Source organism: Pogonomyrmex barbatus, unplaced genomic scaffold, assembly GCF_055798465.1.
Source record: "Pogonomyrmex barbatus isolate J1 unplaced genomic scaffold, ASM5579846v1 scaffold2, whole genome shotgun sequence".
Classification (NCBI taxonomy): Eukaryota; Metazoa; Arthropoda; class Insecta; order Hymenoptera; family Formicidae; genus Pogonomyrmex; species Pogonomyrmex barbatus.
In genome coordinates, this window is record NW_028297116.1 from 15,251,452 (window position 1) to 15,279,283 (window position 27,832).

General features: G+C 36.5%; 1 protein-coding gene and 1 long non-coding RNA gene across 8 annotated transcripts in view; one reads left to right on the forward strand and one right to left on the reverse strand.

The window, feature by feature from the left end:
* The window catches only part of LOC148936704 (uncharacterized), a 71,305-nt gene that overhangs the window by 31,906 nt on the left and 11,567 nt on the right, over positions 1-27,832 (forward strand). The gene's annotated exons all lie outside the window — the stretch shown is intronic.
* Positions 6,197-10,357, reverse strand: LOC148936705 (uncharacterized). Its single transcript, XR_016139103.1, has 3 exons — positions 9,011-10,357; positions 8,465-8,789; positions 6,197-8,365 (listed from the first exon to the last, which is right to left on the reverse strand). It is a non-coding gene; the product is annotated as an uncharacterized LOC148936705 (long non-coding RNA).

Sequence of the window (27,832 nt, forward strand, 5' to 3'; positions counted from 1 at the left end):
CTGAAGGTTCAACACTGAAGCAATGAACAGCAGTAAACTTTTTATGATATTGGTCTGGATTGGATGGTCCTGCGGAAATGCGATCGTTCCGCAATTTATTCTTATGTTTTCATCATCGTCGATCGTCGATCAAAAATCCGTTGCGCGAGTGAGGTGTCGCGAATGATGCATGACTCGCGGCACATACGCACGCACGCACGTACGCACGTATGTATGTATGTATGTATGTATGTATGTATGTATGTATGTATGTATGTATGTATGTATGTATGTATGTATGTATGCATGCGTATGCAGATACAGGGAAAGGCGTTCTCTCGGTCTGGTCCGCGCGCGAACTCGCCTAACAGCAAGAGAGCGCGCTCCTCTCTCGCGCGCGAGTACGCGCGCGGAGAACCGTGTCAAGGGCAGAGGTGACGAAGGGCGACGGAGTCGAAACGAGACGAGGCAAAGTGAAACGAGAGTTCTACCTGCCTCTGGTTCTACCCCTCCCCCGCTCGGCCATCCGTGTCCGTCTCCACGAATCCCTAAATCTCGTCACCTCCCTCGCGCGCCTCTCTTTCTCGCTCGTTGTGAAATCTCTTTCTCCGACTGCCCGACTGTGGTTTCACGTTCGTTTCCACGAACTGCGTCAAGATCATCGGCGGTATACGCCGAGATCGGAGAAAACGTCTCACACGCTCGTCAGCGAGTTCTTTTGCACACGTCATTGAAAGAAATGAGAATTATTAATCACGTGTCGTCACTATGTGTCGGTCCGTCACGTGCACAAGAGGGGGAGAGAGAGAGAGATGGACGTCCGCAGAAGTTAGGGATGGCCAATGGCGCTCTCTTTCTATTCGCAAAAGAAGAATGCCTAGTACCAAATAAAATTAAATCGTCCATCTATACAATAATGTCATATAAACATGTCGGCGTAACAGTATGATAATGCAATCTCTGTGAAATGTGTTTGATATAAAGTAAATTGTACAAAATTAACGAGCATGCAACACCGGAATTCGTGCGAGCTTTAGTAAGTTTTAATTCATTTTTAAGGAACGTTGGAAAACTATAAGGGAGATTCGTAATTCACCGTACTCCATCACCTTTATCCACTTTTGTTTGCGTTATATATTAAAATCAGATCGCGAACCTCCGCTCGACCTCCGACCCTCCGGGTTGGAATTTGGATCAAGGAGGGCTCTCTGCTCAGCGAGCGTGACGCCTTTATGGAGCTTACACACGGAACGACCGACACCCGCGCTCCGGCGAATCGATTGTGCGAACGAGATTGTTATCTACTTAGTGCCGGTTTCAGTAACATAGTTAATCATTATTTACGATTGATTTCATCTTTCTAGTTTCCTAGAGAGAAAATTTAGAAAAATTACTTGTAATAATAAATGAAGGTAAACATTATTTATATCGTCTCTGAGAGTTCGGGAAGATACTTAAAAAGGCCCATGTTTTTTTAACGTAAAAATATTAAGAAATAAAATATTAAATTGATTAGGTTACTAAATCGTTGACGAGTCATATATGGCTATTACTCTATAGATATGAGTCATTCTTGCGTTTTCTATTGGGTATTGGTGGTCAGTTAATAACACTTGGCACGTTACAGTAATAACGACGATAAAATTACATAAATATTAACTGACACATATTTCAGGTATGACTGTTTTGCACATCTGTAGAGTCTTTATTTTTATATTCATATTACGCATTTAGTATTGAACGTTCCGATTCTGAGTTGCCACATTTTGTCACTGAATTCGTAAGTATCTTGCATAATTCCGCACGCAAAAACACTTTAAATCGTCAATTATGAATCAATAGAATAACCAATGAATAAATCTGAAAATTAGTTTATAATGGATTCTTTTTAATAGAGTAGACACGAAGTCGCACGAAGAGAGGAACGCGATTTCAAATGCTCGTTACAAAAATATGGGGAAAAAGAGACTAAAGTAACGACCTTAAGATTTATTTTGATTTTTATGGTGATGTAAAAATAATAATTAATTTTTTTAAATTAAAGTCTTGCCTATCTGCAGAAATTGAAAAATTTATAAATAAATTAGAATTTTGTAAAATTTAAACTTTTTGAAGACCTATCAATTTCGTCTTGCCTCTATATGTAAATAAGATAATGAACATTAAAACTAACTTTTTAATAAAAATTATCTTTATACGAATTTTTTATATTATTCCGTTATTATGACGCCTGAATGACACAATAAAATACATGTAGATAGTATTTATGAACAAAAAATGTTATTTATAAGAACATAACTTTAAGAAAATAAAATAATACAATTATTTATGATTGTCATTTTCGTAATATAACTTAATATAAAATATAATTAAAGACAAAATAAAACAAGTTATTTACAATTATGTAATTTTGTACGTGAGAAAATGAAAATATATTTATTATAATTTATTATAATTGTAATTCTTTATAAAGAAATATCACAAAATTACATATGGATATACTTAACATGTATTTCTTATTATATTATCTCTTGTCATTGATAAATTAAAATTACGATAGATTATTTATTATCATTAGAAGCCTCGAATAAGTTTGGTACAGACTTGTTATCTGTTAGCTTAGAAATATTAAATCGTCATTTTACTCATTTTATCATCTTACTCCCTTTCCCTTATGTATTTCACGTGCATTGCGAAATTTATCAAGCCGTATTATTCTTTATTAATCTAAATGATAATTCATCGTATTTCCAAAAAAAAATTCCGACCCTGATTAGATCTTTCGAGATTTTAAGGTAATTGGGAGAAAGCGTGAGATCTTTCTTCAACAGGAATTCATGGCAGGCTTTGAACCATGAACGAAACCACACGTGTTCCTCAATCGATTTCGTTTCACTCATCTTACGTCATAATTTTATTTTTATATATATCTTTTTTATAAAATAAAAAAAAGAAACGCTTTAATAAAAAGAACGCAACAGATAAAATGTAATGAATAAAATGTAAATCACATAATTAATCGTAGTACGAATAATATTACATAAAGTGTAGGGAGTTTATAATGTAAATAGGATCTACTTGATCGAAATGTAATTTATCTTCAAGTGAAGATATAACTAGCATGAAAAGTAACTTGTCGAACGTATTTCGCGACGTGTAACATCATCTCACCAGATATGCAGGTATTTAACGTTATTGGCGCTACGATGGGCGCGAGAAGCCACGGTTGTCCGAGCCGCATGACAAAGTAAATCGAAATCGAGTGACACAATACCGGGTAGAATTGGGACACAGCGATATATATATATATATATATATATATATATACGACCGCGCAGAGGTTTTGTTGCGGTACGCCTTTTTTTTTTGCTCGGCGCGAGCGAGCGGTAGAGAAGGAGAAACAGACACAAAGGTGGCTGGGTGCATCGAAGCGAAACGTACGCATGTCTCGACACCGCGTTTCATCGTAAATACGCCGCACGGTATATGTATACCTCTTCTCTCAGCCGCTACTCCACGGTAGACACCGACCTAAAGGGACAAAGAATCACCGCGCGCGATTTCTTCCGGAAGATGAACTTCCTCCTGCTCTTCACGCTCGCGTCCGCTCCGATAATGAAAGCAGCTCCTCCATAAAATTTCGTATCCACGTTACGGTCGTACAGATCGATACGAATACATTTCGATCGTCACAAAGAACCGCAATTTGTTTATTTTTACATGTGCGGTTTTATTACTAGAATATTACGGCAGATTTTTTTTTTTTTTTATTAATACATTAAAACTTAATTATTGAGCTTAAACTGTTGGTCGCAAAATTGTTAAATTTGGAGCCAACTGAAAACTTTTAATAAATAAGAATTAAATCTGACCGCTCGCTCGAGTTCAAGTAAATGATTTGATTCGAGACTTTGCAGTTTTATTAACGAGACGTAAATTGTGAAAAAAAACCATTATGATAGATTTTTCATAAAAAAAAAAAGTTCTAACAACGACAACAGTGCCAACAATAGCCAGGCATCTCCTTAACCGATACTCGCATATGATGGAAAATGCGATGTATAACAGATATTAAAATTGCTGCGATTTTGGGCCGTTAAATAGCAGCCTTATTTAGTTTTCTTTGTGTCGTGACGAGAGCACCACATGGGGAAGCCAAAATTAGGACAGCGTGTGCAATTATTATGAAGGGTCTCGCGTTGGCGAGTCTTTTTACCTCTCTTCACGAGCCACGGGAATGGAGGAGCGCATCGGAGTGGAACGCACCGCGTCTCGACACTCTCAGTACTTATATTCAGTCTGCGCGTACGCAAGAGAAAAAGAAAGAAACTGAAATCGCGCGCGACTCAATGCCATGTACTAAATCTCAATTCAAGTCGCATCCGCTTGCTGTCTTTCGTCGTGTTCTCATGTTCGCTGTCACTGATAACAGCAATTTCTGCCCGCAATTAAAATTACGCTACTGCGTCAGTCGCGATTAAATAAGGGCACCAGCGTTTCGGTATCGTATAAAAAACAATTCCGAAGTGTCGAATTGAAGTAGCGATTCAACGAGATCTCTTATCGAAGAGATCGAAGAGATTGAATTGGTATTAATTTTTTTATCTGGCTATTTATAACGTAGCTATTTATAACGTAGCATTTCATTATTATTTCATAAATTTTAAATTATCCGTAATGTTCGCAGAGATTAAAATGATTAAAAATTACGCAATTATCGTTTATCTTTTTTAAATTTATTCCAAGTGGTCGCGTGTCGACTTATTGCGTCGAGGACGAGGAGGTAAACGAATGTAGATGCTCGTCTGAAATATTCACGTATAACTTTCCACGCCGGACATATGCATGTACCCTACTCGTCCGCGTCGAAAATCTATGTTTTGCGTATTTTTTTATTCTCACGACGGTATATATATATATATATATATATATATATATATATATATATATACATACATATTTTCGTCTCGTGCATTTGCTCCGAAAATATTTTTTCACGCGGAAAAGAAGTCGCGCAAAGGGGGACGGCGCTCTTCTGTGCAGCAGCGTCCATGTCTCTTTCACGAGTATTTGCGGCAAGGCGAGGCGAGGCAAGGCGCGTGCGCGCGCGCGCGCGCGCGCAATGTTTAAGGCTCTACCTGTTATATTCCGTGGCGTGTCAGCCTATTTATATCGGCCTAGATTCCGCTTTTACATCGCGAGCCACAGGTACGCGCCCCGAGGAACACCGGCGCGCCATGCGATTCTCTCACGATAAGCGCACGATTAATTTTTGCGAAACTGCACCCTCACACTCGGCGAGCGGGTTTCACGCGTGTACGCGTGTACGTCCCCCCCTTCCCTCTTTTTCCGCCTCTCCTCGGCGGAATCGTTTACGTCTCGTTTATCGTACTGCGCGCGTAAAACGAAACGCTGCGTGCTTTTTGCGCAAAGACGATCGTGATTTTGTACCTCGAGAATGCAGATGTACAGATATTTAAATATTACAGCAAAAAAATGTCTAAACGATGCACTATTATTAGATAATCGAGTGCCGTTATACTAATTATTGGATATAGCCAGCCAACAGCAAGTATATCGTAGATAGATATCGTAAAATTGAGTGATTAGCCCCGCGAATAATTATGCCCCTCTACAGTTACATCTCTGTAGTTGTCCCTCTACAGTTGCCAACTGTTACGAATCAGAATAATCTAAATGATCCAAGAAAATTCGTTTTTTTGTTTTTAATTATACTTCGCTGTACGTTTTATTGACGTTATATTGAACTCACTTCCCTTAATTAAGTTAGTCAACAATTTTAATCAAAAAGATTTTCAATCATGATTGATTAAACAAGTTAATCACTCTTATTATCTCATATCTTTAATATCTTTTAAATGTAATGTAATTTAATTATTCAGCAATATTGTTAATTTACATATATTATTGCAATTACATAAACACGCGATCACTTATATGTTGAATTTATCTCTCTTTTATTTAGAAATTTTAATATAATAGACAAAGATTGTTTTTAATCACGGGTGATTGAACGAATTAATCATTCTTATCATTTTATCTAAATATCTTTTGTATGTAATGTAATTTAGTTATTTAACAATATTGTTAATTTATATTATAATTTTATATATTTATATTTATATATATATATATTTGCAGATACATTTAGATGCAAACTTTATTATGGGGACTGTCTTTAAAAAACTATCCAGAAATGATTGAAAACGACTGCTGTATTTTTTATTTTATTCTATATAGTTTTTACATAAAAGAATAGAATTTCGCGTCCATCAATACCTAAGAGTCACACATTACTCGCGGACATTAATGCTTTGTCGTTGAATATACTTGTGGTTTGATACATTGAATAATACTTGTTGAAATATTACTTCCATTAAATATTGCTTTCAAACAAATAAAGATATTGTATTAATACATTTTTATGATTTTAATAATTATTATTTAATCATTGATATAATCGTTATATCATTATTACAATTACGTAACTGTTTATATATTTTGTTCGAAATTGCCGTAAGTAAATCACGCCTGAGTGCGTGACGATCCGCGACGATCGATTATCCTAAATCATCCGATCGATGGCGCCAGGTAGCCAGGTAGTCGATAGCTGCCACGCGGAAATAATTATGCTTATCAGCCACCCTTCGAGGGCGGCGTTGTTTCGCAATCGACGGAACGTATGTGTAAGCTATCAATTGGCCGAAAATCACATGATTCGTCGTGTCAATCACTGATAGGACGAAATCGATCGGATGATCCTGCAAGCTCCTCGCAAAACTCTCCACTTATCAAAATCTTCAGTCAATCGACCATGATCTCTGCTCATAAGAAGTCGACCGCTCTTGTTGTCAAATTCAGTGCAAATTCATTCTTGTTGTATTTAGTGAAGCTCATATCGTAATTTATGCTTGTTCATCTCACTCGTCTCGTAATAATACTACGATACTTTAATCGTTATTGCGAGAGACTTTTGATGCGTTCTGAATGAAGTGGCAAATTCACATTCTCTATCGCCACATCGTGGCGATTCAAGTGCCTTCGAACTCGGCAAGAATATCTACTGCGAGCATTCTTAAAGAATTCTAAGTGACAAGTGCGCGTACTCAGATTAGTACGAAGCAGCACGTAAGTCCTCTGTTACGTACAACAAAGGTGCAAGAGCTTGCGAACATTCTCTCAATACATTGCGGACAGTCTCTTATCACGTGATCACGCAATTCATACGAACTGCGCAAATCAGTGCGTGTGATCTAACTGGCGAACAGCTATTCTACTTGCTCAAATTTGTACGCAACGTGTACCATCAAACTTTATATTCTGTACATTTCACTGATTCATTAAACTAGTGTGATCTTTCTCAAGAAATCTCGTCACTCTATCACCTATCGGATCCTCAGTCGAGGGTCCTTCCAGCAAACGGCGTCTCAATTCCGCAAATAAATTTCTGGTACTTCGAGCCGGATCGGTGGGTCACTTGTACTTCGACAAAGAGACATTCTTGTACGAACTCTGGTCACACCAGATTGAAGAAACTTGAGCAGATTAAGCCAGTGAATATTATAAAGTGAGTGAGTCCTCAGTCAAAATGGAGGAATTACTGACACAACAACGAGTGATTATACGATCGACGCACATTGGAATTTTAAGAAAATTTCGGCAAATCTAATTTCACTGATGAACCGATGAATTGATTGAATCTAATTACACTGATTACATAGTCAAAGTCCTCGCTGGAGCCACAGCATCCCTCACCGAATACCTCCGGAAACGTGAACCAAGGACAGTTTACTTTCTTATCTTGTATTTTATTATTCGTTCGTTCGTTCGTTCGTTGTTCGTTTGCCATTGATCTTCCGAAATTTGTATTTTGTGGCCAAGAATCTTTTCCTAAGTGCCGTCTTGGCTCGCTCAGTTAGCACTATTCTTTTTTCTTTTAACTCTCTAATTCTAATATACATGCGGCGGAACTTTTTAGCCGTAATGTCTGCCAGAATCGTCCTGGCCAGAATCAGAGCAGCGTCGTAAGAAACAGTTCGATACGCTACTCTGAGGGCCATTCTATGTTGTACTCTTTTATGACATTGGTGATTCGTCGATCTTTGGCCACAGTATCTTCCCATATATAATCCATACATAATCATGGAGTTTATTACGCCCATGTATAGTCTCCTTCTGTTTTCACCAGGGCCTCTCAAGTTTGGCATAAGGCGTGATATTGGTTTAAATCTTTACTTTTGAATCTTTAATTTTGAAATATTAAACTTTTTAAACTGTCTGTATTTGAAACTGTCGTAACGGATGACAAAGTATGTTGCAAAATATTTTCTGCGCCATTGGCCGACCTTGAATTGATTCGCAATGTCTGTGATGTAGAGTAATTAGAATAATTAATACCAACATAAGTAATTCATATTATAATTAATTTATTTCAATTGTATGAATTAATAAAAGTATGCATTACCTCTTTAAATATCAATCTATTATATAACATACATGAAACAATGTGTGTCGCGATATCCAAATGTCTGTAATTTTTTTTTTTCTATATTTTTATTACTTCTTCTTTCTGTCTTTTTAGAAGATGATTCCTGACGGTTCTCTATTAAAAGCATTGTTTATGAATCTGTTACAAATGTTGCATTTGGCTTGATAATATTTTTGCTTTGTGTAGAATTGCCACAGCAAATTCTTTTCTTCTTTGTTTTTTTATGTTCTCATTTCTTTTATTGCATCTTCATTAATGTTTTTTCGATATTTTTAACTGAACAGTAATTAAATACATAAACCTGTAAACCTTAATCAATAAGTTTCTGTAATAATTTAATTGAGATATTTTTTTATATTTATGTCACCCATATATAAAGGACGCATTTTGAATTATTGGAAATTTTTATAAATGTTGATACGGAAAACAAAAAAAGAACTTTACATTTTTTTAAAAGTATATTGTATATAAATTGTTTATGTTACTTTAAAAAGATAAATCTATATTATTTGTAATATTTACCGTTTATTATTTATGTCCTCAGCGTAATCATTTTTATTAGAACCGATTGCACTGGTTTCTTCATTTTTTTCTTTCAATTGGTGTATGTTTATTTTCCATGGTACATTAATAAGTGATTCACTGAATCATCTATTGTTAAAAAAATTGTTAATTTGCGTTCGCATTGTATACATTTTATTGTATACGTGTCTTCTTGGATAATAAAATATCGCGATATCCAAACGTTTGTAACGGTGTTTTCTATTTTTGTCACTTCTTCTTTATGTCTTTTCAGAAGATGTTTCCTGATTTCTTTATTATATGCATTTTTCATAAATTTATTGCAAATGTTGCATTTGGCATGTTGCATGTTGCATTTTGTTTTTATAGTTTTCTTGTTTCGTAAAATATTTCCACACAAAATCTTGATCTTCTGTGACTTGTCACGTTTTCATCTCTGTTTTTACATCTTCGTCAATGTTTTTAATTTTTTTGAAATAAATGTACTTTTAATTCTCTTGTAATTTGTGCTGCTTTATAGACGTGATTACAGCAGTTACACTGTATCATTTTATCACTTTCTTGTCTACAATGATTCCATGCCCAGGAATTTTTCTGGACAGGAACGCTGTATTTTTCCGGTGCTTCTGTTTGCTTCCATGGTTCACACGATATTGAGATCATATCACTAAATATGTTATGATGACAATCATATTACAATATTTCAAAACATGAAATTGAAATATTTCGAATTTATATTGAAGATCACTTCAAAAATTGTTTGGGAGATGTCGAGAAAAATAAGCACGAAACTTATCTAAAATATTACTATGCAGTCTAATGTTGTTTAATGCGGGTGGCTAGTTCCACTTTATATGAAAGAGTCATGTATACCAAAGCGCGAAGGTCGTGTATCGAACAATTCCGTTATTATAAAAATATAGTTTGTTCGCCACGCACCGGTCGAAGGTCGAGGAGAGCGCTAGTTTCGGCTATTGAAGTACAATATTGAAGTACAATACGGTTCGCGCACGACACAACGGACATCTTCTTACGTTATAGTTCACTTCGAATTATGATTTTGGTTGGCCTTCATGTACACTTCACGCGAGGTCAGATGCGGCAGCGATAACGAATTCTCCGGAGATGATAAAAGTGAAGACGGAACGTTATCGAACGATTTCGAAAAGATCCGTAATCATCGGGAGCGAGAAGTGAACGCGAGTCGTCCGCGAGCAATGCTCACTCCTAATTTCGAGGATCGTATAGGTGAGATTCGCGTCGCGAATTTCACAAAGCACGTGTTTACCGCGTGTACCCCATGCCCAGGTACGCGTGATGTACACTTAGCTCGGACGATGTAACGGACGATCCGCGAGACAAGTACAAAGAAACTACGGCAATTTCAATTTGAATTTCTATTCCTAAACAAATGCTAAGTTATTTATTTAACTTCTTGTGGATATCCACATGATGTGGATAGTACTCATAATAATATTAATTTATATAAAAGACTGTTACTGTTTGGGAAAAGTCAAGAAAAATGTATGTAACTTATCTAAAAAATATAAATATTACTGTTTATGTTTAAATTAAGATGAATAATTATTGGACTCTTTTATGGATATAGTCATGATGGATTGTATTGTGAAATTTTTATGTTAATCTTTATTTATTATATATGCACGTTAAGTATTTGAACTCTTTATGTCTTGCTTTGTTAATTAATTTGAAAATTGTCTTATTTTATTTTATTCTAAATGGCTTCCTTTTTCTGTTAAATGACAAAGGTAATAAAAATTTACTGTTACTTCTTCGTTTCTAAGTAATTGAATAGGTGCTCGAAAGATTCTATTTCTCTCGTTTCACTCTCGTTTCTATTTCTCCCGTTTCTATTTCTCTCGTTTGATAATAAATATCGCATAAATTTCATTATAAATTTCATGATTCGTGTTTTAAAACTAAGTTAGTTTCACGCAATTAGTGTTTACTTCAATTTAATAATAATAAGTATATAAAATCTATTATTAAAATAATGCTTATATATATGTGTATAATTTTATTATATATATATATATATATTACATTTTATAAATACGCGATTACGAACACAAGAATATGTCGCATGTGATGAAGTCTTCAATGCAAGGTAAATAAATGGAAAAGCAAGCGTTTTTTTGAAAAAGGAAAGATGTCAGAGAGAAATTTTTCCAAACTTTCGTGCTTTTATGTCATTGACTGCCAGTAGAGATCGCCTGGAATCTCGCCTCGTGAGCCGGATTCGTCGGCCTTTGTTGCCTCTACCACGACAACAAGAAACATGCGAAGAAAACATTTCGAACATGCTATATATCCGCGACAATATTGAGTCCCGATGGAAATCTTACATGCCGGCTCGCGCTTGCGAGTCACCGCCGATTACTTTATCACGCCGCTTATTCAGACGTTTTACGAGTTTCGTAATCGAAAAGTGTACGTAAAAGGACGGCGATCTTGGCCTCTCTCGATGCGATTGCGATTACGTTTCCCGGTATATCGATATGTTCCCGCGTTTGCGCTGCGCGAGATCGGCACGAACGACACACCGGGCGTGTGTGTTCTCGCGTGTTCTCGCTCGGAAAACGTTATATTTTCCCACGTTGGCATCCATCGAGCCGCGGCCTACTTGGCGCCACGTAAAAAGGGCTCGGCTCTAAATCGGGAGCAAGTTTACACCGCGGTTCCATCGCGCTCTAGCTCCGCCGGTTTGTTCACCAATACCGGCGAACGCCCGAGAGCCCGGCGGTGTCCCGATTCTCGTAGACGCGTGCCCGAAAACCCTCGTCGGCGCGCACGCAACCGATTGCGCGCTCGATGATTGGACCTGACAGCCAACTTCATTTACCATCTCGTCACGTCGACGAGGGCAACGTAGTTGGCATTCGCCAGAGTCACTGGCATCCCGCCCCGATAAACACTTTTGTTAATTTCTTGCGCCTCCTGAAACGCGCAAACAAAACGGGAACGTTCTGTTCCCTTCTGATGTCTAATATCACGCATACAAAAAGTTCATTAATATTTATTTGAATCGGCTATTTAATTCGGCTATTTATCTAATTCATGTGGAAACAAGGGCGTCCTATTGGTATGTGATATTCCAAGTATTCCAATTATTCCAATAACCGAGTATTACGAATGAAATGCCATCGGGCGAATCGGGCATTGAGGATATCGGGCGAAATTCCGAATTCGCTTCCGGCAATCCGATTTGATCCCAAAGAACTCGTGTTTTCGTAGTTCATTTTTACAGAGGTGAATCGTTGTCAGATACGTCAGACAGCCGTCGGCGCTTTTTCGACGAGATTTTTATGAAAATATGTTCGTCGACAGCAAGTTCGTCGCGTTCAGTTCGATAATAGGCCCTATTCACCCAATGGAGAAAACAAGAAATAAATATTAACTTTTGGAAATAAAAATTAGGGCTAGATGTCAAATAGATGTAACAATGCACAATGGACCCAAGTAAGATGTGGCTTGTATCTTAAATTCCATCCATTACGTTTTTTACATTCCTAATTTTCATTTCCGAAATTTGACATTCCTGATTTGCCCGGTTCTGTTTCCCCCGCCCCCCGTTTGTGCGCGGGGCCCCGACAACCGGCGACGGCGGTTGACATGCGCGCGCGCGCGCGGTGTGATTTTTTTCCGAGTCGGTCTCTCCGGGGGTCTCTCTCGACACGCGAGGTGCAGCGCGCAGCGTGCAGCCAGGCGTGCGGTGCGGGGGCTTTCGTGCGTGGAATAGGCTCAAGGCCTGCGCCGCACCGGCGTAACGTCCAGAGTAACCGACTACCTACGGCATACTCTGCCTACTGCTCTGCCACTGCCGGCTATTCGCAGGCCCATTCCCATGGAGGAGGAGAGCTACCTGCGATCGATCGATCGACCGATCGGATCGACGAGACGAGATCGAGGACTCGTGGAAAGAGACGCGCTCGCGCAGAACGGCTCGCGGAATCGCTCGCGTCCGTTTCCGCGACGATCGTTTTTACGGTGTACGTGTACGATAAAACGTCCATTCCACATGGAAACTCGAACGTCTCAATCTATCTATTTATATTATATATTATATTGTAATCACGAGTACATATCAATCGGAAAGTCTCTTCCCTTCGTTTTCGCGTTTTCTCAAACCGCTAGTGATATTGCTGAAAAGTTTTGTACGAATGATAGGCATTCTGTGAAACAAGTGTTTAAATATATTAATTGAATTATTTATTGATAGACTGACCGATTATTGCAGATTATTTTTAGGATTGAAAATTTTTCATTTATTATTATTATAAAAAATATTTCGCGTGATTGAAACGATATATGTGTGTATGTATAGAGATATACATATCTTTTTTCTGGCTCCTAACTAGCTAGCACTAAACAAAACAAAGTACGCGGAGTGAATCATCAATAGGATCTTTCTTGCACAATACGCGCGTTCGCACCATGCCGCCTTATAAGTGTGCATTTACAATATACGCATGTCCAGTACATATTGTTTCAATTCTTTTTAAATAACTGTATCATGAATTGCGGAACATATCATATTGTTGAGAAGCACAGAACTTACTTACCGATGAAAAACCTATTTAAATCATCATATCACATTTTATCACAAAAAAAAAATGTCACGATTTTAGCTTTCGTTCTGAATGATCATCGTCGAGGATTATTTGAGAAACGATGAGATACACGCTCCATATATATATATATATATATATATATATATATATATATTATCCCGGAATTATGTATGTATTTTACGAGGGAGTGATTGCGATTGACCTTAAGAGATAAACTTTGAGCCGCGTTGCGCTTATTATAGCCGTTTCAGAGATCGTAGTAGTGAAAAATAATCTTTCTAAATAGACGGAATTCCGGATAGTTTCTACATTTAACGTAACGTCGTAAATTTTATTCCGATGTAGCACTCGCACTCGCACGTCGTTTCCACGACGGGAGTGCGAGCGCGTAACGTACTTCTTGCCGTTCGATGTGCATTAATTGGATGGTAAGACCGAGCACGATCCCTGCACACAAGCGGAATTCCAGTCTAGTAACCATACGTGCGATTGTCGGTTTAAACCCTTTAAAATATTTTCCACGGCATAATAATATGGCCAGGAATACACCGAGTACGTCTCTATAATCAGTCTTGTATCGTACACTTTTCTATACTCCTCGTTATTTTAGTTCTGTACGAACTGGATCGAATTATGGCAACGTTTAATACGTGAACTATTCTTGGTTAAAGAGAGAAAAATTTAGAAATTTTAATAAAAAATTAGCAGATGTTTTTGTCTCGAATATTTTATATTTATTTTATATTTACAGAAAAAAATTGAAGTAGATTATTTATATACGAGAGAGAATAGAAGTTTATAAATATCGCGAATGAGAGAAGTGTGAATGTGATTTAATGTCACACTTCAGTTTCGCACGGGGACAACTTATTGTTAGTATAGCATAGCATATCCGATCCAACTTTGATTATTTATAACTTTTATAAAAATTAACATATTGTAATAAATTTTTTTTTTTAATCAAAATGCTAAACATTAATAATCTTCAAATCTCAATTCAAGTTCAATTTTGAAAAGATAATAACAGTCGAAGTATGGCCTATCCGAAAAGGAATTAAGAATCAAGGATTAAGAATTAGAATAAAAAGGATTACTTAAATTAGATAGTTATATTAATTGGTTAAAGAAAAGATTTAAAAATGTCATTTTACTATTAAATAATAAAATAATAAGTAATAAAATAATTTTTCATAATTTTCGAAGACAAATATACACATATACTGCAAAAAAATTATTGTTTACTTTTGCATTTAATTCTTCACAATATGGCTTTAGAGGATAGTGTTGGAATTCAGGCTAATATATTTTTCATATTATTTACGCCATCTGTGACTTCGTAGAAAAGGGAATCGTGACAAATTTTGTTGTAAGAAAGAGAGCTCATTGCTACATAGGTTTCGGAAAGCGTTAGAGATTAAGACAATTGTTTAGATTGCGCGCGGCATTGTGAAACGAAACGATCCCTCGCGATTGGATCATCAGGATTTATAGCATAGATTTGAATCATCGTACTCGATTGTTCATCCCATGGTGATTTGTCCGAGAAAAAAATCTGCACAATTTGTTGTTTTTTTGTTATACTTCTCTATTTTTTACTTCGTAACGCAGGAAGAATATCTTCTCCAATATTACAGTTTTTTTGTACGTGGTAAGGGATTGTACCAGCAGGGGAGATTTCGCAGCTTCGTGGGAAAGATTTTGGGATCATCCACGAGAGCTTGATTTGAGAGTGGCTTATATAAGCTACTTAAATCTCAATAATGCGGATATAAACTAAAGTGATACGTCACTTTAGGTGTAATCCCTCAGAAATTGGATCGGTACGTCAAAATAAAGGATTTAACTGAGTCAATAATTGATTTAACATCCTAGAAAGACAGTACCAAGTTTTATAATTCCGTTAACCTGAGGTCGCATTGATTTATCGTCCCCAGATGATCGTAAAATTTCTTTTACATAACTTTGGTAGTGCAAAGTTCGACTGTTGAAAAAAGCCGACTAAATTTTGTTTTATTTTACGAGATACGAGACAGCTAGACAAACGACGTGCCGAATGTGGACAAAATGTTTCGAGGTGATCGCTATGTTAGATCGTTTTACAAAAGGGATATTCCGATAGTAAGTAATCTCGAATACGCTAAAGCTTACCTGTAGTTATCTGATATTTACAATAATATTATTTTTACGAGGGAAGCAACAGATATCGATGCGGCAACAACATGAATGTCGTATGTTTTGCAGTATTATTTTATGAGATAACTGATAAAGTACGCGCTTGACCTTTGTTCGCTCCACTTTGGAAAGTCAGCAATTTGTTACCGATAGACACATCGCAAATTCCCTCGCAAATTCCCTTGCTATAGTCGTAAATATTCCAGCAAACGTATACTTATATCGACGCGCGCGCGCGTGGGGTGTGTGTGTGTGTGTGTGTGTGTGTGTGTGTGTGTAGGATAAAGTTTGCCTCAATATTCAAATTACCAGCGTGCGTATTAATCGAAAAGTTGGTCGCTAAGTTCTATCAAATTTTGTTGGCAAATAGAGGCTCGGCGCTCGAGTGTACAGGCGTCGTGACGTCGCGCCGTGAGGGAGACGGGGAGGGCGCGAGAGAGGGGAGCAAACAGACAGAGAATAAAGCGGGGCAAGAGCAAAATAGCAGAGGACCGCGCCCCTCTAAAGGATTGTTCGTACGAGGATTGTCACGCGTACGGTATATATGTCGCGTAAAATCTTGGCTCGCGATTTCAAATAATAGGCCTGTTCTTTTCGGCTGAGCTTCTCGCACACAGCTCTCGTCTTTCTTCCTTCTCTCTCCACGATGGAAAGGAAAAAAAAAAAAGATGAACTGTGCGAGAAGTTCAGCCGAAAAGAAACAGAGATCACACAAGTTTAACGCGCGTAATATAATCGTACGACAAAGTAAACGATAAAGATTCGTAATATGCAGCTTTAACTTTATAATTACCTCCTTTCTTTGATATCGCGGCGATTAAAATAAGTCATCCATCAGATTTTAATATTGTATTGATATTTTAATATTGCTGAAGAATTTTATATAATTTAAGCGTTTTTTTATTCTACATTTGAAGAAGTTGATAATCGTATTAATAAATGTTTATTCGCAAAGAGTAAGAGGTGACACTGTTAAATGAACGTATATAATATTATTGGAGAAAGATGCATCTCGAGATGTTGCGACACGATTTTTACGTGAACGGTGCTAAGGGAGGAAGGAGACAAAGTGAGAGAGGGAGGGGGGAGAGGCGAGATATACAGTCTGACCTACAGAGAGCGTATTAGCGATCGGGCAAGCGAGCTTTGTGTATGACGCTTTGTAGGGGAGGGCAAGGGTGAACTGCATACTATCGACGACACAACACGATAATGGTAGCGGTTACGGCGCCGGGGTGTTGCGCTCAGACGAAGAGGACGACCGAGTGAGCAAGGAGGGAGTGGGGGAGGAAAGGGGAGGCGCGGGAAAAGCACGGCTTCCCGTAGGTCGGGGGACGGGACGGGACGGATGGAGAAGGGTAGTTTACAGAAGGGCGCGGTAGCGGGAAGAGACGCGGCGGAGTGCGGTCAAGTGTACTGGGTAACTGGGTCAATGAGAAAACCGAGAAAGAGCGACGTTGGTTGTCGCGGGAGCGCAGGCGCAATCGCGCACTCTACCGTGGATACTCGGTCCCGACAATGTGCCCCTCCCCTGCTTCACCCCGTCTATCCTCTCTCCCGAAAGTCTTTTCCAAAAGATATCCGCCTCTGTAGTGGAATAATTTAAATCCTCATCTTTCTCAGACCCGTCAAATCATTCATTTCCGCCGCGCGTAAAACGCGGAACGAGGGATTTCAATGGAGACATCGATACTCCACTCCATTGTTTATGGGAACAGGGGGTAGAAAAATTCCTCAAGAAGGAAAAAAGTTGACGGTGGGATAAACACATTTATTACTGTAAATACTTTTCTTGGGTGAATTCTTTTTTCGGACGTTTTCTCGGTTATCTCTTGAACCATGGGCGTATCCAGGAGAGTGGGTCCAATCCTCCTCCTCGAAATAAAAAAAAAAGTTAAAGTTAAAATTATGATTTACAAGACTTAATATTTTTCTCATTTAAGAATGAAAAGATATTCTAAGCTCCAAAAAAAGCAATTTATTAATGTAAAAAATTGTTGTTTATGTATTAATAAAATGATAAACACTCTTCTCTTCTCTCTAAAATAAAAAATCTTGAATACATCCATGTCTCTTGAACGACGAAGAGGTATTCGTTTTATTGAAATATTTTATGATATTATCTCATAGAATTTTTTTTTGTAGTATAATTTCTATGTGATTGTGATATAATGAAGAATTTTTTACTCGTTCAATAATTTTTTTATATGTTATATAATAAAAAAGAATTTTGTGATATAACTTTTAATTTTTATAAAAAAAAAATCTCTTGATTTTTATCTTGCTTTTTCTATTGAACGTTTTCATAATCGTATATGCTTATTTCTCATTATATTTTTGCACTTTATTTTTTTTTTATTTCATGTTTTCTCTTATGATTGTTTATTAAGATCTTTAAATTACAAATTAAAATCATTTGATTGTTGAGATTTATATTTAAATTAAGTGTTGCTACGTAGTACATTTTGAAAGAGTTTGCTTCGGAATGAGAAGCTGTTATTTCTCTTCTTTCTTTCGTCTTCTTCTCGCTACCATTCCGCAAACTGGAATTGTCATCAGTCCAAAGTTCCCTTCCTTTCCTTTATCGTATCAATGTCGATTTAGTCACGGAGTTTGCAAGTTTATTCGGCGGCGATTTAATACAGTTTGACTGTTCTCTTTTTTCTCATCGAATGGATACGTATTATCGATAGCACTTCTTCAAACTCGCAAGTCTATCTTGCGTTGTTTGAGAAAGATGAGCTTTCAGATGTCCCGCATGGCCGACTTCATAAATGGGACACGCGCCTGTTACACGAATTTCGGGCGACCTCGATTATTGGCCCGAGATATGGAGAACGTAGATGGCCGTTGCCGATATTAGAAATTCAACAAAATTGCAAAATTAACAGAAATGTGTGGCGCCGTCTCTGACTATATTTAAAAGAAAAAAGAAAAAATATAATTTGTTTTTTACCCCGCATACGCGAGCGGAAGCAAGAAAATTCGCCACAAAATATTCGTCACGATATTTAAATGTAAATCCAAGCTAGTAGATTCGTCAGTTTTATACTAAAAAATACGTATATCAATCACAGCTGCGAGAGATTATCCGTTGTCGCAACAAGTGTATGAATAATGTGCATACTCGTCGCGGATACCCACCACGATCGCGCCAATTTACTTTTACATTATCGTTAATATCGTCACACACGCAATGCTGCCTCGCTTACTAACAACATTCGAGCGGCATCGCCCTCGAATTTGCGATTATCGCGAGCCGCTACTTTGTTGCGCGTGCTGCTCCATCATCGTCCATCTTTTCCTAATTAAAAATACCTCAATATCGACAAAATTTCAAATTGAATAGGCGCGTTATTGTCCATCTCTTTCAGGGAGGCATAACAACAACCCCCTTGTCATCATGCGGTTTCGCGAGGTTGTCGCGACGCTCGGAATAAAACGCCGCGTCAGTGAACGCGCACGCGTCAATCTCGTCTGTGGAAGCGAGTGCTTTACTATGTTACGTACACACACACACACACACACACACACACACACGCGCGCGCGCGCGCGCGCGCGCGCGCGTACACAAGGACCCACCAGCGTCGAGCAGTACAAGGTGGTCCAAGTGCATCGGGTAAATGGGTCAAGCGTATTAATTCGCGCTGGCTGGCAAGCCGCAACACTTCGTGTCTCGCTACGCACAATAAAAACAATGTAGAATGCGCCGTGGCTACAAAGTAAAAGCTAAACGAGAGACACGCGCGAAATGCGATTCGCGGAAAGTGCCCGTATGTATAGTATACTATAAACATGAGAACCACATTAACGGACACTTCTTCTTGTGTCTCCTTTCGGAAAAAGAATCGCGGGACAGAATTGAGGAGACAGGTAGCGCGCGTTTGCTATCTCTCGGACTTTTGCGCAACTCCGCGACAAAGTAAATTGCGTTTTTTGCCGTATCTACCGTAATTTGTATATGTTTTTCCTGCAATTTGTATATGTTTTCATCTCCCGTCCCGTTGGAGACCTTGTCCTTCTGACGATATAACCACTTCTCTTTTTAGACGTTGTTCTCATTTAAATTGATCGTCATCGTCTTCGCACACAAAAATATATTAAAAGCAACAATATTTCCTTTTATTTCCGTTTAAAATTCGAAAAGGACTGTCCTAATCAATTTTCAAGTTTTCAAAGTTAAATTGTGAAGAGAATTTCGAAATTGAAATTTTCAGACTTCTTAACTTAGTACGAACGAAAGTTAACACGTTTCGCTTGACTTGACGTTACGTCTTCAAGCGAGGGATTTATCTAGCATTACGAATACATGTTATCATAACTTCGCATAGTTATCATCGATGCCTCTCAAAACGTTTTCCGGTAAGAACGCGACGGAAACTTATGCGTGCGATTGCCTTATCACACCGAGCAAACATTGCATTTACAATGTTGCACGGTCGCGCTATAAGCAGCATACGAAGCGTATTTAATTCCGTGTGAATTACCAAATTGATGTCGTAATCTATTTGCATAGCGTCGTGAGGAGAAATGATGACCCGGACTCTCGTAATATGCGTCACACATTATAATTAACGTCACCATTTACATAGCTTTCGTATGTAGCATGAATAAAATATATATATATAACTATAAATATATATATATATATAAATATATAACTATACATAGCTATATATTATATAGCTATATATTAAACTATGTGTAATTATAACTATATAATTATAATTGTGTAATTATATATAATTATATATATAGTTATACATGTATAGTTGTATATATGCATGTTTATAATATTATTTTATTCACGTTACATTTTATACATAATATAATATAATTTGTGTGATTTAGTTATATAGTTATATATAACTGTATAATTAAATTACACAAATTACATTCGTTTTAACGGAGAACAAATGCGCACTTCTTACAGAATATATGTTTTTAAACAATATTAATATATTGTGCGTCATTCGATATTAGGAAGTATCAGTATTATTATTATTACTATTATTATTATTATTATTAAGTAATTATTAGGAAACAATTGTCATATGTAATTGAAATATATTTATATCGACAATGAAATAAAAGACGTAGTTATTTTTTTTATTTTAACATCACTTTTCATAATTAAATTCACTAAGCGGAGAAAAAGAAGGTTTTTCTTTTTTAAATACAATTACATATTTATTAAGTGTAAAGACTTAGGAGCCATTATTTCGCATTCGCGACAGGACTTATAAGAGACCTTTCTTTCGCAATAGACAACTGACGATCGAAATGTGGCGAATGGAAACTTGATTGTATCGTAAGCATAGTTCTGTCGCAGGTTATATCGACTTTGACGTTACCTCAATCCATACGCCTGAAAGCATTGAGATAAAATAGCTCAAACCTGCACAAAACCGGCTCCAACGCCTTTACAAAGAGATATCGCTATTTATTAAGCATACTGGAATGACATCCCTTTAAACGTTGAAAACATTACATGCATTGCTACAAAATTGTCAATTGAAAGGGTCCAGTGTAATATAAAATGATAAAAGTAACATAAGATTTAAGAGAAAAAAAAAAAGATAAATCTTGTACATGCAAAATTATAATATATAAATTTTGCGTGTATACATGATTTTATTTTGTGTGTGTGTGTGTGTGTGTGTGTGTGTGTGTGTGTGTGTTTTCCACATGTTTCTCGTATTAATTAACATTATTAATTAAGAATTCATATTAATTAAAAAAATCATTTTTGATGAACGATTATATGATTGATATGAATTGATGAATTTATATGATTGATATATAAATGTACATATACACAATTACGCACATACACATATTCACATATAGAAGAGAATCCTTTTTAGGATATTCTAAATTTTACTGGCAAGAAACTGGCTAGCATTTATCGATCAATTTGAGTTAGTTTTTGGCTAATTAATCAAGTTTATCTATCCAAGACTTTTTGATCAGTTATTGGATAATTATTAGTAAAATAACAAATATTAGCCAAATTCTGGCCAGTAACCAACTTTTCCTTTTCCTTAAAATACTTTTAGGAAGTAGCATTATATCAGATGAAATATTATTCCAAACTTCTATCTTATTTCGCACATCTAAATGATCGTTTGAAGAATTCGGTAACGCAAAGAAAATGGATAAAATGTCATTCAAATAGTCTTCTTGTGTCATAAAAGATTTTATTACATCTGAATTTGAATTTGTAACATAAAACAAATTTGAATTATAAGACAGAATGTGTCAAACAACTCACAAAATAAAAATTCGCAGAGATTTTAGTAAATAAAAGATATGTTCGTTCGATATTTAATTGAAGAAATTAATGCAAGTATGAATAGCCTTCTGATATCTTAAATTATACTCGGCAGTGACTATTTTTCTCATCATAATTTTTAGAAAATTTTAATTCTATATTTAACTCCTGTTCTTTTTCTCACGATGGACTTCTCGTATGTTTTATGTATTTACTAATCTAGCGTGGTCTTGTTCTCGACCACACAGTGACTAACAAATCTCTTAATCATGTCTCTTAATCACGACAATTTCAAACAAAATGAAATAATTGTATGTAATTGTGTACATAATATTTTTCGATTTTTCTAAATTGGATGTTTTGACAAATATTAAAATTTTATCGAAATAAAATCTATATAAAAACTTCACCCAAGTTTCACAATCTATATTCCATTTCGAAACATTAAATTAAGAAAATTTTATCATTACAGAATCTAAATCTGAGAAGAGAAATTACTACAACGAAATATCTCGCTTAAAGATAGCAGTAGATATGAGAAATCTAAAAATTCCTTAAGTATCCATCGTTACGGATATCATTTTTAGCATTTTCTGTGAAAACTTATTAATAGTAGTATTTTTCAAGTTTTTAGACAGACAAAAAAAACCTATACATAAGGTTTACAATTGTACTATTCAGAAAATGTTTAAATTTAGTTACATATTATTGCTTTTTCTTTTATTCTCGACGGTTTCGTCGGAGAGGAACGTCTCTACTTTTCACAATGGCACCCTGTAGTGAAATTCTATTGAGGTCCCGTAGCGAAGACACAGCATGTTCATCTTGCGAGTATATGGACCGTGTATAGGTCTCAACGAGCACTCGGGTACCCGGTCAGAATTACGCTCGAGTATGCACAAATACACGTATAAAGAGAGACGCGTAGCGTCGGCGTCGCCGTTAGCGGCACGCATGCGGATCCGCTGGTAACATTGGTGCCAGCCAGAAATCAGGTCACTCGTATCAAACTGACCTACATATCGTTATCATCTGTATTATCATCTTTGATAAAACGTTTATTAACCACACGATTATATACTAGTGAAGGATCCATAAAGGACTTCTTTATCCTCCCCCCCTCTCTTTCTCTCTCTCTCTCTCTCTCTCTCTCTCTCTCTCTCTCTCTCTCTCTTTTCTCCGAGATCTAATTTTACTTCGTGATATCGCGTGTTTGCGATATATTGAGTCGTCAGCTTCTTGTTATTGTGTATAACTTCCATAACAATTCCTGGGAACTTAATCCCAAGCCAAAATTGATTTCTTTAACTCTTATCTTTCTATCTCATTTTTTCTTCCTTCCCTCTACCCTCCTCTCTCTCTCTCTCTCTCTCTCTCTCTCTCTCTCTCTGCTCTTCTCTCCCTCTTTTTTCCTCCTCTCGCTTCATCTCTTCCCCTCCCCCTCCGTCTCTCTCTCTCTCTCTTTCTCTCTTTGTTTTATTTCCTTTCAATTTTTGTCGCTGCTAAAAGTTACCGTCCTCCCTTTCAAATTGTTTGGTACTTGTCGTGCGCCTATCGATTTAATTCCTTTTTACTTATCCTTCACCCGCCTTCGCTCTGACGATCGGGACGGTAATAATAATTCAGGGTAAAAACGCCTTCTCCCTCTCGCGATGTCGCGCTAAAAATAACGAGCAACAAACGACGCGGCTGACCTCGTCCTGGCCACCGTCCTTCCTCCGAACTCTTCAACTTGATCTAATTGCACGTCCACCTCCGCAAACTTTCGAGCGAGATCGTATCCGGTATCGAAATGTGCCGAAAATGGTTAATACTCCTAAATACTTACTCAATATACGACACGTCCTTGGGAGGAAAGTGCGAAGGAAATCTCGGAAGATTAGCAAAATGAAGGATGATCTAACTTGTTACGACGTGTTGTTACGCGCCTGTGAGTATATTAAATCTTGGAGAGTTTCTTTAATGAGGGGAAATAATTTAACATCTCAGTGCCATCTTGAATCTATTTAGTACTAATTAGAGATCTTACTCGTCAAAAGCATGTAATTGCAAATTTAACAAATTTAACGCGGTTTTTGAATGAGGCCAGTGCTCCTTTCTTTAATAGCAGGCTAGTAAGATACTTTAATAGCAGACTAGTAAGATACTTCCCAAACATCTACTTTATTCGGGTAGATTATACATTATTTTGTTGGAAAATTAAGGATCGTTCTTTAATTAAACGTTTCATTTCTGACTCAGCGGTACTACGTTTTTTCCTCATTGCTACGTCGTTAACATTATTGTTATGTATCACTGCTCATTAAAATATTTTTATCTTAGCCAGTAAATTTCGATTTTTCATACGACGGACATTTGCATTCAAAGTAGCCATACAGAATATGCTCCGCATAGCGAGAAAATTTCCCGCTAGTTCAAACTTGAACAAAAAGAAATAAATTTTCGCAAAATTGAGAGTTTAAACGAATAAAATGGAAAATTGGGAAATGCCAGAACTGGCCGAGCAAGGGATCGAATTATATTTCAATGTCATTACATTTATGTCGCGATTTTAGTCAGTGATACCCTTGACCTAGAAATAGTCGCGGGGGAAGTAGTTTACATCCCAGCGACTCAAAATAGAGCAGACATTTTCGTCGTACCGTCCGACTTCGTCGAAATCATCGATAAATCTCCCTTTACGGGTTAATTTATAAACTTATATCATCAATATTTTACTCGTTATTTTTTACATTATTTATCTTTAGTCATATATAAAGACAAAAGCTGTTATGAAAAAGTAATGAAAAAGAAATCAAGTATTAAACAAAATAGTTTGTTGACAATTAATTGTCTCACTGGATAATACTTTTTAAACTGGTACTTAAATTATATTCAGTATTGATAAATTTCTTTTAACATTCACATGTAAAATGTGTAAAGGAATTAACTAAACATTACTTTATATTATTTTTAATTTTTTCAAAAAATAACATTTCGTATGGTTTTGAAGCCGAAAAATTGTTTAAAATATATTACTTTATTATTTATAATTATATTATTATTTAGTAAAAAAAAAAAGAGTTTTTTTGTATTATCGTTCAAAATCAAATTATATAAGTCTTATATTAAAAAAAAAAAAAAAAAAAGAAGAGAAATTGATTGGAATGATCTGGGTACGTTGTTTTTAACCGTTTAAAAAGCAGAAATGAATCCCGAGCGAAAAATGATTCGCGGATAATCTGGGAAAGACGGAGAGGAAAGTAAGACTTGGCATTGCACATTGCACGACGACGCACTCTCTCGTGCGAGCGAAAGTGCAAGCAAGAATGTCGAGAGTAATCGCGACGGGATAAGAGGGAAGAGGGAGGGAGTTTACCTCAGAGGGGGCTTACCTCACTCACGGCGGTTTGCTCGAGTCGAGTCTCTCATCGAGAGCGAACGCTTGCATCTCCGTCGCGTAATCGCTCGACGTAACAGCCGTAACTAGTACCATTGCCAACGAAAGTCGCCGTCGTGGAAAGTAAAAGCGGATGAACCAGTTTTCGCGCGCGTGGCTGCTTTGCGACGGGAAACGGAGTGAGAGAGAGAGAGGGAAAGAGAGAGAAAGGAGGACGAAATCATGACGATAGCGTGCAAACACCGGCCGGCGAACGAGAGCGAAAGACTTTCGCTCATTCATCGCTCGGCGCGGCTGTCCGAGCCGGCTTAGAGAGAGAGAGAGAGAGAGAGAGAAGGAGAGAGAATCCCCCCTATTCTCTCTCGTGCTGCACTTAGGGCTCTCTCTCTCTCTCTCTCTCTCTCTCTCTATATATATATATATATATATATATATATATGGAAAGAGAGGAGAAGAGAAAGAAGAAAGGAGAGAGAGAGAGAGAGAGACGCAACTCACAGAATCTGACTAATGCGTGACGCATTGTTTGATCTGTCATGCGGTTGTTTTCGATGAATTAACGATAACGCGATTATTTCGCGCTTAATTGCCTGATGCAACGTAATTAGTATGCGGTAGTTTACTAACGCATCCAATGCCATGTTTGAATCCGACCTTGTAACACAAATATGAGGTCTCATATTTTTAATAAATTTAAAATGTCACAAGGAAATTATAAATTATTTGTACAGTGTGTTTTGAAATACGATTTAATTTTTTTTTTATGTTATTATTTTATATGTTATTATATTACAGGGTTATTAATTCTTTGTTCAATCTATTCAGAATTACAAATAAATTACGTACGACTGCAGCCGTAAGTTTGCCTAAAATCAAGATGTCCTTTCTAATCTATGACGATTGCAGATGACTCATTAAAAATTATTAATGCCTTAATTTCACTCGATTAAAAATTTTTGTGTATAATTATATTTGTTATATCAATTACGATAACTAGCTGTCTCTAAATCGGGACTCAAACCTTCCTATGTACAACTGTTTGGATATTGACGGAGAATGGCACGTGCGTTCGTGAATGCGTAACACCGATGCAATTAATGACAAACAATATGTAAAGACGTCATTTCGTGAAATCGTCAGATATTTGCGTCAGATGTGTGCTACAAGGATGAACTCATTTTTCACGCGTTACCTCGATCTCTTCATTCCGAATCGATCATTTATCAGACGGTATACGCATTATTGGAAATCAATAATTTTGGATTAATATAAATCTTAAATTCGATGAAATTTATATTATATTATAAGAATATATTATAAGAATATATTATAAGAACATATTATAAGAATTGATTTTGCTACAGTTATTACAAGTGATATATGAATGAGAACGAGATGAAAAAATGCACATATGAAACAGAGTTGCACCATTTTTCTATGAAAATTTGTTAAAAAATTAAATTTTAGTTTTCTCGTTTAAAACGCAACTTTTCCAAAATATATTTATAAGATAATCATAATATAATCACAATAATGAACTCACAATTGGCATAAGTTATACCGATTTTGCGAATATTTAAGAATACTAAAATTAGAGAAACCAACCAAAATGAATGATCTGGATTTTTTCATCGACAGATCTTTTTGTATTTGTTTTCTCGCTATTTCCATGCTGCACGTCACATCTTATCCGCTTTAAAATTCCATATGTAGGTTGTGCGCATACTTGTTGCACGTCCAGCTCAATCTGAATTATTTCTTAGGGAAATTACCGATCATTACGGTCACCGATCATTATCATCAATCTTACCTTTAATATCAAGCCTCATGCACCTTAGCCTTCCTTTTGTTTTGAAGATTATCCTATTCAGACTCCTGCGGGAAGATTCGCTAACGAATACATTCACACTTTTATACGGTACTCGCTACGAAAAAAAAAACCGAGTCACATCATAATCGAGTCCAATACCTGCTTCTCATATCATGTAATTTTTCGGTCAAAGTCGAGGTCGTTCACATCTTTTCTCAATCTCGATTAGTTAATGAAAAAAAGGAACGGATTATAAAATATCGTAGGTGTCCGTAATGTTGGATGTCGCGTGCATGTAAATTATACCAAAATTATGCACAAATTTGCATCTGCTATAAATAATATAATATAAAAAGGTGCACAAATTTTACGAGATACTATTTAAAACGAAACAAGTTTCGTCTTTAAATTTCAGATTATAAGATACGTAGCAATTCCAAAATATTAATATCAACCTACATTAATCTGAATATTCAACATTTTTTTTTAAATATTTATAAAATTAAATTTTTCAAATCAATTAATATCATTCAAACATAAACATGCATATATATGTTATTGTTAGAATTGTTTATAAGGGAACGTTTTAATACAT